Consider the following 12,979-nt stretch of genomic DNA (forward strand, 5'->3'; position numbering starts at 1 on the left):
TTGCGTTGTATTGTTCTTATTTCAATCATTGTGAAGTGTTTTTTAATAACATATCCACTATTAGCTCTTGTATCAATAAAATGGTATGTATGACCCTTGTGTATGTAAAAAATGTTATACACAGATAATAGTTGAATCACCATGTATAATGTGATTGCAAGTATAGAGAGTATTCTACACGAATCCTTTATAGCAGTGTTATTCAAATGTATAATAAGTTTATATCTTCACTTGAAAAAGATTGAATAGTAAATTTAAAAAATCTCAAGGAATAATTTGAGGTGAGAATATAGACAATATAATCGAATCTCGTTAACATATTAATTTTACTTCTATTTTATTCTTACTCTTTATATTTATTATTATTTTATATTATATTTATATTTTATATTATATATTTAATTTTTAATTTTTAAATACAATTCAATTCACCTACTTAATCGACAAAACGACTGTATTATTACTCTTGAATTTATGGCATCAAACCAGCTAACCTCAAACATTTGGGTCGGAGCTTTACCGAGAGGGCGATAAGACACAGAGGACGTGCCTCCTCGAAGATTTGCACACCGAGACTGGTATTTTCGTTTAAAGTGTGTCCAAATCTCTCTCCTCTTTCTGAAGGCTTTGCTCCTCCTCCTTCGCGATCCTGCACGGTAGTATTTCTTCCTCCTCCTTCGCAAGCCACAACTCGGATCTGCTTCCCTTATTAGTTATTCCAGCTCTCTTCCTTTTCTACATGTCCAGGTTTCCCCAGAAACTCATCATGCCTTGGGTTCGTGTATAAGATCGTTTTTCACTATTAAAAATGAACAAATGTTTAAGATTATACAATCCTGGAGCTTAAGCATGATAATGGTTTGGGCAGAATTTATTCGGACAGTATGATTTTAGTAGATGGATAAACTCCAAAGAGTCGATATTTATAATGTAATTACTTAATTTCATCATAAGAAATCAATATTGCAAAATCAATATCATGAAAAAATGAATTATTCCGGTAATTCTAAATGGGGGGAACTGCATTGCGCGTTCCCTGGCACTAGTTTCCTGATAAGGACAAAGTACATAGGGTGGAATCAAAATTCCATTTTTTTTTTTTTTTTTGGGAAAGCATCTGATGTGTACGAGGCCGGGATTAATTTTCCCAATAAAATGCATTTTGGTATCGAATTTTAACTCTTGTGCTGAATCTTATATTTGCAGAAAACAATGAGACAGAGACAGAAGAATCAAACCATTCCACCATCCTAGAAATCCCAACACCCAAAACCCCAAGCTTTCAGGCTCTCTCTTTGTGAAGGTCTCTTTGTGAAGGTGGCTTATAATTCTTATTCTTCAATGTTCTGTTTAACAGCGAAGAGAGAGAAATTCCAGATGAGTCTGACCGTTTTATGATGGAGCCTGTCAGTTTGGTATCAAAACTTGCAAAAAGTTGGTCGATACCTAGTCATGTTGGCTGTTTGGTTCCGAAAAAAGATTATTGAGGGATTTTCTAACCTCACATTCTTTCATAGAGGCAAATGAGGGAATGGTCTTTATCTTCTGTTCTTATTACTCTCACTGTTGCGTTTGGCACTAATCTTTTGTTTTCTTTGCTAAACCTAGAATGTAATGACAGATAAGAAGGTTTTTCCACTCTCACTTCAAAGTAAACCGCGAGCTTCAAGCATCAGTTGTTGCATATCTTTGGACAGGCCATTGACATTCGTCTTCAGTGCAACCAATCTTTGTAATCTAATCCCTTTTACATTGATTTCTCCCCCCCCCCCTGTCTCTCCCTTGTGAATATCATGTTTGAAACTAAAATCTTGGTATTGATTATGTCAGAAACAACCCTTCTAGTAGTGCTACACTTGGCGTGACTAGTTTTAATGGTCCCTTGTTAATGTTCTGGCTGAAATACTAAAATGATTACTGCTTTTTAGTACCTTTTATATGAAATTCTTGTTTTAAAGTACAACAGATCTGTTTATTAATATTGAAAATGGTTATTTTGACGGAATCATTTTCTGACAAAATGATCAACGGCATTTATCCAGAATCAAATAAAAAAATAGAGGCAAAGGGTGGCATGCCAAGCATATACGTGAGTTAATCATCTTTGAGAACTGCTCTTAAGTAAATCTTTATTGCCATGAGAACAAGCAGAGTCCTGACAATGAAAATTGTATTAAAGCTCTGGAGTGGGTTGCACCACAAAGCTAAAGAGTCATTACACAGTCATATAATAATTAATAATCATGTTTTAGTCCCTGAATTTGGATGCCTAATACGTTTATCCACTGAGAAGTTGTAATGCCACTGAAAACTAATGCTTATGTACCATTTTAATGGCATTATGAAAACATCATATTTTCTATATTCAGGTACTACTTATAATTTTTTGTCGCATTGAACAAGGAACAAGGTGATTGAGGTGAACTCTTTTCACCTTACAACTTTTGTCTGATCAATTTTTGGACATCAAGCATATGACCATAGCTGCTTGAGGTGAAAAATGATTGCAAGTGCCGTTGATGTAATGATTTCCCATGTACATAGTGGACTTGCTTTTTCTTTATCTCAAGCTTCCTATTTTAGTAGGTGGTATGTATTTCAAATTCTGTTCGCGCACAACCATGCAAAGCTCTTTTAAGGCATACTCTGGCTCTGGCACTCCCATGACTTGAAATGAAATCGAGCTGTTGCAAGTTGGCCTACTTGCCTCACCAGCCATGCCTTTTTAAACTCCCACGACTATGGGCACCAGGTTCGGCCACACTCTGCCCATGTCTTGAGGAATTTATCTTGTCTATCCTGCTGAAATTGCCAGGTCTTCGACTCTTCGAAAGCTAGTGACTTTGCCCAAGAGCCAAGTCCAGCCATTTCGGTTGACGGTTCGAAAGGATTTATGCATGAAGAGAAAAGATGTGCAAGAACCATGCCTTTACAAAAACATAATAGATTACATACTCATCTCATTCTTTATTTTTCTAAGCAAGTATATTACAAATATATTTAACAGTTATAAGATACAAGAATCAACGGCGTGGGAGGCCCCAACAATCATCTCAAACTAGCTAATACAACATAAAAAATAGGGATCTGGAGCCAATGACTTGGCCTCTACCCATTTCTCACAAAGAGAAACCAACTGAAGCGATTTTGATATAGGTTGATAAATAAACTGCAATACTACAACTGTAAGCCATAGTGGATTGTTATGTGCTGCATTTTGTTGGTTTGGATTCGTTGAAGGAGATTTTCAGTACCTTTTTTCCTTAGTTAGATAAGTGAGAGTATAAGAAAATAACAAGCAGAAGGTGGATCAAATCGCCTACTAACGACTGTCAATGGTCATGGAAGCACATGTCGGCCACGTGCCACTCTTGGAGAGAAGAGGTTGGTAACCCTAATGGTGCCTTGAGTGGCAATGAAATACTCCCCCTAGCATGGCAGTCAGTGAATCTCATCTCAGTTTGAGCCACACATAAGACGTGTGCATCGCTCATTTTGCTCATCTTCTTTTCTTGTGGAGGGGCGCGTGGCGATTGTGGGTGGCTGGAAAGTAATTGATCAACGCATCTCCATACTATGGTTGGAAAAAAACAAAAAACAAAAAAACTATGGACAATTTCGGGATGAGTTGGACGGGAGGAGGAGCTCCACCCCCTTTGGATGGAGTTGAGGAGAGATTTTTTAAGGTTTTGCCAAGTGTGTGTGTGTGAGAGAGAAAGAGAATTTTACATATTTATCTTATTATATTTTATTATATTGATCGATGCAGCACTTTCCATCTAAATGGGATAAAATATACACAGTCTAAAGTAAGCCCACTAAACCTAGCCTAAGGGGAGAGGTCCCATCACTAGAGGACAGATGAAAAGAGAGAAATGGGAGACGAGGTGACAAGCAAAATGAGGATGTTAGAATGTCAAACACGAAAAGGAAAAGGAAAATGGGAAAGTAGAAAAAAGAAATAATATCAGACACACAAGAAAATAGCGGTCAATTCTCACCACTCCCTAGAGGCTCCAATGCGAAGAGATTTATAGAAAATATATTCGAGATTTCCACTATATAATGAGAAAATAGATGCTATGACAAACTGTAAATAAACATATTATAATTGACTCTTCCCATCCTAAAAATCTCCGTGATGTAGACAATATGTCGAATCACATAAATCTGCGTGTCCGTTTCTCTTTTACATTATCAGTATTTATTTTTCATTTACAATCATGGATGTACGCACAGTTTACTAGACCACACCGGGAGCTCTTGACTACACTAATCAAGACCCAGATTGTTATAGCGGATCGAAAATAATTCTTTCTTCACTTTTGAACTATTGTGTAATTTTTGATATTAACACCATCAAGAGTCGACGGCCATTGGGCAATACGATGTCAGCAGAGTGCAATTAAAATGAGACTTGGCTGTAGTATGCGTAAATCTATTTTTAAACCAGGCGCTCGTGTGAGATAAGACATATGGACAATAATAGACGTAGGTTCAAAAGACAGGTGGATTTAGTTGGGTATTAAATTGTGCCAGTTTCTAGAGAGGTTAGGATTCGCAGCATTGTGGAAGTGGCTGATTCCTTTAATCACACGCACTGCACGCACAGCAGTGGGGAGAGACTTAAAATGTCAGGATTCAGCCTCCCTCACAATGCATTATTGTACAAGTAGATGGGGCAGGGCACAAGTGAACAAACAAACCCTCGTTAGTTTTTTTTAGGAGAATCGAGTCTTCTTTTGAAATATGGAAATGAGATGACATTACAGTCTACAGAACAAGAAACAAGATTAGGAGACAGGAATTGAAGATAAGCCTACAAACCTAACACTCTGATGGTCCTGTCTTCGAAAAATTTACATTCATGATTGTGACAAGAATCTCCACCATGAGCTCCCATGCCCCTTTGCAGTGTTCTCTCCAAGCTTTCCTCCCACATGGCTGAACAGAGTAGGACCCTTGACACCAGAAAGTTATGGTGCTACTACACATAAAGTAGTCTTGTTCAAGCATATCCAACCAGAAGCCATTTTGTTGGTAAAATCTAAGTTCAGTTCAGGAATTTTCACTCTTCAGTAAATATAACTCAGGGTATTGTCATTGTTTGGGCACTTTATAAGTTCAAAGACAGCCCATTTTACATTTGGGTTCTTCCTCTAAAAATACCCATCAATGTTATAAAAGTTATAAAAGATAAGAACTTCTCATTTTTAAGAAACGTACATTCTTATACTCAATCTGGAATATTACAGGGAGTGTGGGGGAGTTATTGAGGCTGTACGTTTGCAGCTACTACATCTTTTTAGCCTGAACTACCATTCAAACTTTATAAGTTCCCAAATAGTTTGCAAACAAAAAAGGACACAATAAGATCTGCCATTATAAATCATATTCCTTGAAGTCGCGTCCATTACATCATTGATGTTTTCATGCTCCCTCCTTTGTCATTGTCACTTCTAAAATTATAATTGGCTATTATTGTTGTGTCGCATGTTGGATACAGATTTGAAAGGTAAAAGGCAGCGTTAAAAACATGTTTGGATGCGAGCCATCACCATGTCATGACACGCAGAAAAGGACACTAGTTAATAGCCGGTGATCCATCTTTTCTATCTTATCTGTAGTATTTTTACTTACCCAGAAAAAGTTGTGGCATTGTCCGTACTCCATAGAGAGAGAAGCTCCTCTATAAAATCCCAATGGTCAGATTGTCGACTTCAACATTCTCTATTCATGGAGAGAGCTGACTTACTAAATGCTAAGAGGAAACTCCAAAAGATGAAGACGATCCGTTCAACAGCTAGACAAAGAAATGTTGATACTTTGCGAAGCATTATTCCAGGGTGTGAAGAGGTGGATCTCGAGACTTTGTTCTTGAAGACCATGGAGCATATAATAAAGCTAGAATTGCAAGTTCATATACTTAAAAGCCTCACAGATTTTTATGGGGCTTGATATTGTGTTTGTTTCATGGCATTTAATCAAGTTTTTTTCTTTTTTTCAGCATGCTTCAAGCCCTTTAATTTGATATGAGTCGTGTAATTAGCAAGCCAATGCTTCAATAATGTATCCTTTGTTTGGAGTTGGGGAAAAAACCAATAGTATGACCTGGTTTAAGGTTTAATTCTTATCGATCTTCTACACCAAATCATCTGCATTTTTAAAGGTTTTTCTGCATGAGCAGTTGGTACCGAGTTTTTGCACCATGTGAGCTCAGCAAACAAACCTCGCATCAGACTCCCGGTTGCAGTAATTGAAGTCTAGATTAAATCATTGTTGCCGTCAATGGAAAGCACGGGTGCCCTTTCATTCAATTTCTTCTTTCATCCTGATCTTGTCTATTCTAAAGCCATTGATTTACTTCAAATGCTTCAATAAATGAATAAAAAAAAAAACTACAAAAAATAATCAATAAGGAAGAGAGAGTTTGCCACTGCCAATAAAAGAGAGATTTTTTTAGCAGCAGACTTTTCACTACGGCTTCTAGCAGTAGTCTTATAGTATGTTTGGTAGACTATGTTATAACCGATCCAAGCGACTTTCTATTAGGGAAATGGGTGGAAGCCAAGTTTTTGACTCCATATTCCTCTTTTTTATTTTTACTTGTGTTGTATTTGTTAGTTTTGGATGATTGTTTGAGACTCCTATCTTATTAAATCTTGTATCTTGTAACTCTTTAGTTTATTTATGACATGCTTGATTGCTTAGAGATTAGAGAGAGAGAGAGATTTTTTTGCTTAAGGATTCAAGCTTAGGCTAAAATATTATAAAATATAAATGATGGAGGCTTTTGGGCCTGTCCAACCCTTTTTTGTTTATTCTAAAGTCAGTTTAGCATAACCCAATAGCCCGGTCCATTAAATAAATAGATAAATACAAATTTGTCCGACCTAGAATCCGGATATGATAGTCCAAACTTGAAAGCCCAACTAAGATTAGGATGAAATCCAGCTCAAGCCCAATAATAATTTCAGAATCACTGGAATAAAAAAGAAATTAAATTAAATTAAAGTCGGCAACTTTAATCCTATTCAAGATCCAAAGTATTTTTCCTTAACCTTAAGAATTCTTCTTTTTAGTAGTCAGTTCAGAAATAGCACACGGTGCACCGCACGTTAATAGCATTTTTCCTTAGGTTGCATTTGGTGATTTTAAATGACTTGAATTGATTTATGGATAATAATATTTGGTACGTCTCGTTGGGATATATTTAAATATAAATAAGTCAAGATATGTGTTTGAATGTATGAAATATATTGATATAAGTTTAATATTTTTTTTATAAAAGAATTAAAAAAATAACAGATGTCATTAATGATTAGTTTAGAATAACTTGAACTCGCTCTAACAACCAAATATAGCTGAAAAAAGTCGAGTCTAAATGCCAGGTCACGATTCCCCTCTTCAGATAAAGAAAGCTTGAAGAGAGAGATGTTGATGGAAAAATGGAGAGATAAATATATATATATATATATATATATATAAAGGGTGAAGTGTAGGCACTGATGTATAGCATAACTCGATAATATTGATGGGATCCACTGAGTATAATTTATTAATCAATATGTATATAAAATACTTAATCCCTTTTTTGTTGTTTCTCAATAGTTATTTTCATTGTGTTATGAAGTTTATAATACAATAATATTATTTTTTGAAAAGTATTATAATCATAAAGAGATCTTATAAAAATAAATTTATAAATTGACATGACTTAATATTATAAATAAGATTTATTATAATAAAAATAATTTTACAATTAAATATATCACGTTAAAGGACAACAGTTAATTGATGAAGTGATCCAATGCAGTGTAAATGTATTTTTTTTTCTTTTAATCATTTTTTACACAATTTTAAATGTTTTTAAAAAATAAAAAAAAATAATCAATTCACTAATATTCATTTCATTGATTATTAAGTAAAATTTAAAAAAATAAAAATAAAAAAGTCAATCGGTCAATTTTCTATGTTTAACAATCATTTTTTCATATTAAATCACGTCAATTTGTGAATTTACTTTTATAAAATCTCTTAATACTCAAAACATATCCGAATTCCTCAGCTTAAATGAATGATTTCACTTTTCAAGAGTCAAATATATGAGGGATATATTTAGATTAGGTTTGGATAATGAGTTAATATGAAAGTTGAATAAAATATTATTAAAATATTATTTTTTAATATTATTATTATTTTAAAATTTGAAAAAGTTTAATTGTCTATTGTATTTTATATAGAAGTTTGTGAAAATTATTAATGATAAAGTGAGATTGGTTAATAATGTTTTTTTTATCTAAACTGAGCATTATTCATATTATCTGCCAGCCAATTATGATTACTAAGCATCTTGAAAGATTAGTTTGCATTAGGATGCGGTTTTGACAATGAGATAAGATAAGATAATTTTATATGAAAGTTAAAAATTAAATAAAATATATATTTTAAATTATTATTGTTTTTGTTAATGCAGGTGTGCCACGTCTTGTTAAAAGTAAAGACGTTATAGTTGTGAAGTAATATTTATCTCTTTAATAACCTCATAATTGGCGTAGTGAAATTATCTATCAAGGATTGTTTGCTTCTAAATATACAATCATCAAGTATCTATAGTTAAATTTTAATGCGTTACAGCTATCAAGTCATTGGTATCTCTAATTACATCGTAAAAAGGTTATCACTTCTTAATGCATGATAGTACTCACGTCTTCTCACTTCAAAGTTGATGCAATATAGTTGCCTACTCATTCGTCTCCTTTTTGACTTGTTGGGCTTACTACCCATTACAAATTCCTTTTAATGTTTCTAAACATTAAAACAAATATTAATCTATCAATAATCAATTCATTAATCATTAATTAAAAATTAAAAAAAATAATATATATGAATCGTCAAATTTAAGGGGGCAAAGTCAGGCAACATAGTATCATTTTCTTTAAAGAGAATCGCTTCTAAGCGGTCAATTCACTATTCCTCAAATAACAGTCCTACACTTATAAGCTATCACCTCAGAAATCATACCAAACCATACCAAATTCAACCTACACTTGTGCACATAGTATAAACAAGGTATCAACTCTGAACCACACTCCACGCACTCTTTCTCTCTTTCTCTCCTACGTGCCCTCTTCTCTCTCATGAATAATCCTCTCTTATTTTCTTAATTCTCCTTTATATACCATGGCTCAAGACCCATTTCTCCTCTATTAAAGTCCTCCACTCATAATTGTTTTGATGCATATGAATGATCGGAAAGGCAAAAAGAAAAGAAAAAGATTAAACGCAACAATGAATGAAGAAAGTAAAGAAAGAGTAAACTTATATACATTTACTGACGCATTTAATGTAAAGAAAGGTGAAAGAAAATAGAATCGCACACACACATACATGTATAGTTGCAGTGAAGAGGCTGCCATTCTCTTACAGTTGCAGTGATACCTTCTAGTGGAGACTACCGCGATAAATCTTCAATTGATTTGATTCAAGCGAAAAGTAGAGTAAGAAGATGAACATGTGGAAGAGATGAATAAACATTAGACGAAAATGGGGTTTCCCTGCCAAGAGTGCGAAGGCTACAAGAGTGGGTCTTGCGATTCCTAGAGAGGGGGGTGGGAAATGGCAAGGGGATTTCCAATCTGATGAAGTGTATCTATTGGTGAACTGTTATTTGGCCTTAATAAACCCGATCAGTTTGTAGAATTTCTCTTTCCTTAAATATGAGGTGTTACAACCATCGTGTCTCTGATGGTATTATAGCTACTTAATACATGGTTGCCGTGTCCCTCTGTTATCTTCTTAAGTGTATTGTAACTGGGCTGCGGCAGCAGTTGTAAATATAAGTTAAATAGAAGTTGTACACGTCATTAATATGTGTAAAGAAATAGACTACTATAAATACATATAATTAATAGATGTACTGTTACAGAAAGATTAATATCAAGAAATACATAAATACATTTTTCTCTATCTTTTTTCTTTCTTTTCAACTAACTGTCCATACTTGCTTTTCCCTTTTCCATTGATTATTGATTTCTTGCACGCTGGTAGCATGGGAAATCAGATTTTATCAGGCTGCTTTAAAGTTTATTCCCAAATGCTACCGCTTGTTTGTATAGAGAATCAGAGATAATCTTCTCTCCATTTAGAATGAATAATTCTATTTAAAAATCTTTACATTACATGCTATTTATTTAATCTTACAAATTATATTATGTTAGGGTGGTATAAAACTTTCAAATAGTTTTACTAAAGTATAAAAATAAAAATAAAAATTAGATTATACATTTATATATAACTGTAAAACAGTGAGCACTTATAATTAACTCTATGATACTATATTTGAAGGTGATCGCAAGTAAAACTAAAAGAGTAATGTAATTAATCATCTCAATTTTTATTATTACGTAATATAATATTAGATAATTAGAACTTATTTATTATATTTTACTTATAATATATCATCTAATGTCATACTATCTAGTGATGAATATATTTTTTTAAAATAAAACAAATGATAGTTTCCTCCGGTGCCTGTTTGAGTGAAAGCATTCGTCAAAATCATGAGCAAAGAGAACAATAATATATGTTGCTGAAACTGAAAGTGGGAAATGCAGACACAGTAACAGAGTAATTTTTTCAATCTGAGGGGATTTTAATTTTGAAAAAATCTACACAACTTCCCAACATCCTAACATCCCATCTTTTTTTAATTTTTTAATATTTTTTTTGAATTTATTCTTTTTAAATTAATTTAATTAATTAATTTATTATTTATATATTAAATATTTAATAAAAATTAAAATAATAAAAATTAAAAAAAAAATGAGATGTTAGAGTATTAAGTGGTTGTATAGCAAAACCCTTTAATTTTATGGCCAGTAGTTGAAAGGAAGTTGATGTTTAAAGCACGTGCTAATCAAACCTAAAAGAAAGGGGTATGGTTTCCTAACAATCGGTAATGATACATAAGGGTATCGGATTAGGTAGCCTCCGCGTACTCTTTTTGGATGTTATGTTCTGACAGCCAGATAAATTTTTGGCAGGGTGTGATTTCGTAGAAAGCCAGACATAATAGTAAGAGACAAAAATAAAGATAGCTTTCCTCGCTCAAAAGCTGCACGACATTTCACCAAGGGTTGGAGGTTCCTTCCAGTTCCAGCTCCCAGCTGGCCATCCCAACTGCTTTGATTCCTCTCGGGAGTTGAGAACTCCCAGTCCCAGGATTCAAATTCAACTTTCCCGCAAATCAAGGTGAATTATTGCGTTGGCCACGTTCATATTAGCTCCCCCGTTTCTGATGCCGCTCGTCTCTGATGCATTAAAGACGAGTAGAAAAAAAAAAAAAAAAACGAGTGAAAAAGAGACAAAACGATAAAAATAAAATAAAATAAAATCGTTATCGCGTACTCTTGCCTAAACTCCCAAAACTTTTTAAAAATAATCTCCCACTACTTGTTTAAGATGATTATTTGTTTCCTAAGCGACCATGTAATAGATAGTCTATATTGGTTGAAAGTCTCAATATTCATTTCAATTTAACAAATACAACACATAAAATATAAATAAAAAAATTTTGGGTACTGAAAATATTTTAGATATTTTTAATATACTTAACTATTATTTATTATTTTATTATTATTTTTTAATTACTTTTTATTATTATTTATTATTCTATTATTACTTTTTCATTATTTTTTTATACTATTCATAATACTTTTCAACACTTTTCAGAAAATTTGCACCGGAATATACATATACATAATTAAAGCCACTTTTTAGATATCAGACATCAAATCCACCTGCATTCAATTAAGCGAAACTAAATTTTGTAGCTTTTAGCTACAGTAGTTGAAAAGAAATGATCAAATTTACTATATATTGTACAAATGTTAAATATTTATTTTATTAATTTATATAACTCTCTCTCTTCCATCTTGCACCCAATATTAAATTAATAATTAATTTATTAATTATTTTATTAAATAATTAAAAAATTAAATATTTTTTAATTAAAGTTAAATCATGATAAAATTAAATAAATTAAAAATATCCAAATTAAATATTTTTTTAGGTTAATATTATTTTATTACTATATAATGAATAAATAAATAATTCAATCTAGAGATTTGATGTAAATGGAATAATAGTCAAAATTAAATTTATTTTATATTATTTTAGTTATTCCAATGTGGAGATTTATATAAATGGAATAATTAATATCTAAATTCATCTTACATTCATTAAAACTGTCATTTACATATACATAATCCAATAATAATGCTCTTATTACCCAAACCCAATATTAACCTCCTCCCATTTCTCACAAAGAGAAGTCGCTTAAAGCGGTTTTGATATAATCTGATAAACAGAATGTAATATTATGATTGAAAGTCATATTAAAGTGATTCGTGTTCCATTTTGCTAGTTTAGACTCGTTGCAATAGATTTTCACTACCTATTTCTCACAATTATTTGTTAGGATAAGCCAAAACATAAGAAGATAAAAAATAGAAGATTCATCAAATTGTCAGCAGACGACCATCAAGGACTGTGGATGTGCGTGGAGGCTACGCTTCACTTTAGGAGAGTAGAAGTTGGTCGGATCTAAAGATTTGAGATTAGGGGTGAGCATCGGCCGGTCCGGACCGGCAAAACCGACCGGACCGGCACTGTTTGGACCGGACCGAATTGGGTCCGGTCCAGTCCGGTCCCATTTTTAAGGGACCGAAAAGATTCGGTCCGGTCCCGGTCCGGGAGTTTTTCACCCCGGACCGGACCGAATAGAAATAAAAAAAAATAAATAAATATTATTTATATATATTATTTATATAATAGTTGTATATAATTAAATTATTAATTATATAATTATATATGGTATAAAAAAATATTAATAGTCTAATATAGACTATAATTATACTAATATAGTTATACTAAATCACTATAACTAATACTTCAACAATAGCTATAGTGACCTATA

The 12,979-nt window shown here is 32.8% G+C and overlaps 1 long non-coding RNA gene across 3 annotated transcripts; it reads left to right on the top strand.

Moving 5' to 3' along the window:
- The first annotated feature begins 455 nt into the window (after positions 1-455).
- LOC122301083 lies at positions 456-1,932 on the top strand. Of its 3 annotated transcripts, none has more exons than XR_006240135.1 (2): positions 456-775; positions 1,207-1,932. It is a non-coding gene; the product is annotated as an uncharacterized LOC122301083 (long non-coding RNA). The 3 variants fall into 3 exon arrangements; XR_006240134.1 differs by having other exon boundaries at positions 456-747; XR_006240133.1 differs by having other exon boundaries at positions 456-656.
- The last annotated feature ends 11,047 nt before the right edge of the window (positions 1,933-12,979 follow it).

This window comes from Carya illinoinensis, chromosome 2 (genome assembly GCF_018687715.1).
Source record: "Carya illinoinensis cultivar Pawnee chromosome 2, C.illinoinensisPawnee_v1, whole genome shotgun sequence".
In the NCBI taxonomy this organism is placed as follows: domain Eukaryota; kingdom Viridiplantae; phylum Streptophyta; class Magnoliopsida; order Fagales; family Juglandaceae; genus Carya; species Carya illinoinensis.